The sequence below is a fragment of the Hakea prostrata genome, unplaced genomic scaffold (assembly GCF_041222555.1).
Source record: "Hakea prostrata isolate BN-2017 unplaced genomic scaffold, UWA_Hpros_2 contig_20, whole genome shotgun sequence".
Taxonomy (NCBI): Eukaryota; Viridiplantae; Streptophyta; class Magnoliopsida; order Proteales; family Proteaceae; genus Hakea; species Hakea prostrata.
In genome coordinates, this window is record NW_028291139.1 from 39,577 (window position 1) to 44,254 (window position 4,678).

A 4,678-nucleotide genomic window follows, 5' to 3' on the forward strand; every position below is an offset into this window, starting at 1 on the left:
TCGTTTGACACTAATTCAGGCGAAGGATGAGAAGGATGAGCTACACCAAGAGAAGGATGAGCTGCATCACTTGTCACCCGACGGCGCTTCCTAGTGGCAAAATCCTCCAACTCGGAAGGAGAGGAGGAGGATGCCAAACAAGCACTAGAGTTAGAAATAGGAACAGCACCTGCTGGGACCGCACCTTCATCAGACGCCAACATAGTTGCCTCGGATGCCCGAAGAGTCTCCTTCGGGGGTGCACCAACAGAGCTCACCAGCGGGGCGCCGACGCAGCACCATCGGCAATGGAGTGATCAAGATCTTGCTGGGAAAGACGAGCGATCACTTCGGGCAAAGGAGGCGCGAGGACGGCATCAATAGAAACTGCGGGAATCGACTTGAAGATTCACCGGCAGCGATCGCCTTACGCTTGGAGGATTCATTAGCTGAAACCACCGCACTGGCCCCAACCACCACCGACGAAACGATTTTCTTGCAAGATTTTGCTCTGATAAAGTTCGGGTTGATCTTGGGAGCCACTATGCAAAACAACAAAAAAAAAAAAAACAAGCCGTATCAGTACAGAAACAAACGACAACAACAAGGGGGAAACCCTAGTTTTCTATCACTTCTGACAAAAACAAAAAACTAAACCCCAAGTATATCTACTGTGCAGTTTACTCAGGGGGGAAGTGGGGAAAGAGATGAGTAATCAAAAAACTCACTTGTTCAGAAGTTGATAGAGCTGTTGTTGGAGTACGAGGAATACGGAAGGCGGGCCGAAGGACGAAAGGTCGCTTTAACACTTTAGCAAATCTAACTTGCAGAAGTCAGGATAAATGGAGAGTACCCACGAAGGCTTTAAATAGCCTCAGGTATTAAGATGACGGTTGAAAGCTAAGGACAACCGACGACCTAGATCGAAATGACGCTTCGAAATCCGCAGAAAGCAAGATCAACGGTCGGAGGGATGCCACATGGAAACATGTGGAAGCGAGCGCCTGATGCAGAGATACCTCCAATCGTCGCACCGCCATTAAAATAATGGATGTATTTCCGATTCATTGGAAACAGTGAATGGTATACAAAGGAAAGAAAACGTTTGTACTTCGCAGAAGGGAAACGTGCGGACTTTGCAATAAATGAAGTAGTGGGGAAGATTAATGCATCTTCCCGAAACGCATCTTCACAATATTTCTACAAGATTATTACTCGGCGAGGAATGAAAAGTTAAGTGATAAGTTTTATCATTAATACTTTGATATTCAAGGCAAGATTTCGGCAGGAGACAGGGAAATATAAAGGCCAACATGAGAAACAAATGTCTATTCATTAAATAGAGGGTAAATCTGTACAAAAAGATAACTCCCTAAGCCTTTTCTTCATTGTTGCCCGAGGGACCCTGGTCGGGAGGACTTTTCTCAGGATCATGAGAAGAGCCTTCCTCGAGAATGGCATCGGCTGAGTGTAAAACCCAGCCCTAACCTTGACCCAAAAACCTTGTTATTTGTAGGTCCAGTGACCCGAAGTAAAGTAAGAAGTCAGCTTTGGGCCATCCCAGTGGAGGACTTGGTGTCTGGCTTTGAATCCATGAAAGTTGTTGATGAAGTTCTATTTATGGAAACTGAATATTGATGAAGATCGGATTAGTTGATGGACTTGGAGTGCTCTCTATCTTGGTTTGAAGGCATTTCTACCTATTAGGTAAGTCACTTGACATGTGTGCAAAACCCCTTTAGGATTGGATTGCATCTGGGCCTTCAATTCCCTGTTTTGGTCTTCTTTGTCGGCATTGGTCGAATCGATTGGTCATTGGACCGATCGACCAATCCACTCGACCTATGGAAAACCCCCCCCCAACCACCCCCAAAAAAACCTTGTTGTTGGGGGGCCCGACCCCAAAAAAAAAAAAAAGAAACGGGGGGGGGCCATCCCGAGAGGACTTGGTGTCGGCTTGAATCCATGAAGGTTGATGATGAGGTTCTATTTATGGAGCGAATCCGGATGAAGATCTAATTAGTTGATGGACTTGGAGTGCTCTCTATCTTGGTTTGAAGGCATTTCTACCTACTAGGTAAGTCACTTGACTTGTGTACAAAACCCCTTTAGGTTTGGATTTGATCTGGGCCTTCAATTCCCTGTTTTGGCCTTCTTGTCGGCATTGGTCGCTGATTGGTCGGCGGGCGTCGACCAATCCACTCGACCAATGGGTGCTGTCTTTGGCAATTAGGTTGATTCTTGCTCTATTTAAGTCTAACCTCGAGTCCACTTCGTATTTGCTGCCTCCAAACCCTCGGAGCGGACCAAAGACCTCTGCAAGTCATCTCTCTTGCATCCTTGGAGTTTTCTTGGCGGATCTTCGTCGGAACTCTTCTTTTTGCATCAAAAGGTATGTCTACTCTCTCTTCTTCTCCTCCATCTTTGTTTTTCTTTCCTTTTTGAGTTGAGACAGTAGAAGAGATGTTGCATTCTCTGTTGCAAACATCTCTGAACATGTTCTCATGATCATCCTAAGGATTTAAGGCTAGAACAATGATCTTAACCATGATCATTGCAAGCTTTTGAAGGATTCATGATCAAACCATGATTTAATCTCTGTTAATCTTCTAATCTGAGTTCTGATCTCTTTGGATCTTCTTTCATTGATCATGTTAGTGGTTAATGGTTGTGTTTTCTTTCCATGATCCATAATCCATAGAATTCTAGTTGTTCTCTTCTACCTTACTATGTGTTCTTCATGATGCATGATAGTACATATATGGTAGGTTTTATTTCCTTAATTAGATTTATGCTTCTAAGCCTTATTCCATGAAGACCTATGCATGTTTTCATGTTTTCATTACCAAAAGCAATGATCCATCCTCCTATTGTTCTTGTCTTTGTTTTCTATTTCAAATTCATCAAGATCCATGTTTGAGTTAATTATGGTAACTTTTTGTTTCCTAATTTGGATCTTGATACCTTGATTTGATTAGTGTTTTGAGGTCCCCTTTATGTTAGAATACTACTGATGTAGTCTACCCCTTGATTAGTACCCTTTTGAACCACCAAATTCGGATTTCATATCTCAAAACTCTGATTTTCTAAGCTACTGTCTGCATTGGTCGACTGATTGGTCGACTGGACCACTCGACCAATCCACTCGACCAATGAGTACAGCAACTCCAAAATTGGTCTGTTTCGGATGTTTTGATATATATTCTGTTAGGGATCTTTCCTAATATGTTGTATATACTTGTTTAGGACCTTCTTCTCAAGTTTGCCAAGATCTTACTTGATTTCTTTGGATTCTTTGCGAGTTATAAAAGGTAAGGATGGTTATTTCCTTAATTACATAGATAGCATGAATCTAGTTTCTATATTTGAATATCATAGATATGATTCCTAAATTAGATTCTTACAATGATATACTACTGTTGCATAACTTGGATTACAGTAGCATTATTTATTCATGTTGAATTGATTCATGTATGATTTACTTACCAATGTTATACAAGTGATTGTATTTACTGATTTCTTTCCATATATGGAGTTACCATATATGTGATGATATGAATTGATGCATGTGTATGCTTAAGTATGGTTTGGAAAGGAGAGGTGTCCTTTCGACACTTCGTCCTTGGACTACTACGGGAATATTATGGGATATTTCCGGAGATGCCCTCTGGACACCTTCCTAAACTGTTGGATGACATATCTAGGATTGTCTAGTAGTGTTTGGCTAGGATGTCCTGTTATGTCAGACCCTAATCGGAGGGGTATTGAGACCGAACGACCCGTGGTAGCAATGGGGATTCATGGGCGCTCAAGACCGGTAACCAACCCGTGAGAGGACAGGAATCACATTGTGGGGGCCATTTGTTGGTAGGGTTGCATATGGTTAGACTTGGGCTCACGGGCGCTTAAGACCGGTAACCAACCCGTGAGAGGACGTGAGAGCTTCCCGTTTACCATATGTGGATAACCAATAGGGTTGATGAGTCCGTAGTCCGAGTTGGTCGGTGCCATAGGATCGCTGACTCTAGTGTGAAGGATACCGGAAAGGATCGTCGGGGACGAGGAATGGAAGTATCCGGATCGACTTGATGTAACCAAGTAGAAGACTTGCATTTGGCTAGGTATTACCACGACATGCGCCGAGTACTTATACCAAATGGTTGTGAGAGAGTGTGTTGACTTAACCCCCTGCCATGGTTTGTCCTGAGGGATGAAGGACCCATTACCAATCGGCTGCTCAAGACCGGTGAAATGATCCATGAGAGAATCCAAGATATCTTAAATGGTTGAGGATGTGAGTGGACTTTCCTAAAGAAGTACGGTGCTATGACTTAAAGCATGTCTGCCAATAGAGACCAGCATACTTAGAGTTAGATTCATTCATTCATTGTTTGTCTCATATCATATTGCATTTATGATTGTTCGGAATCCTGCCATTTATGTTATTATGGATTTTAAGCGCCTTCTTGAGTTTCTTTGAAACTCATTCCTTTATTGTACAATGTTGTTAGACTATCCTGCAGTACGGAATACTATGACGGTCCCTATGAGGAAGCGCAAGGCGAAGAGACATATCTCCAGGAAGGTGATTGCGGTTACCACAATTACTCTGAAGATCCCACGGGTGGTTATGCTCCGTACGATGCTTAGTCCGACCATTGAGTGGAAGCGTCCTTGTGCTATCTATGAGATCTACACC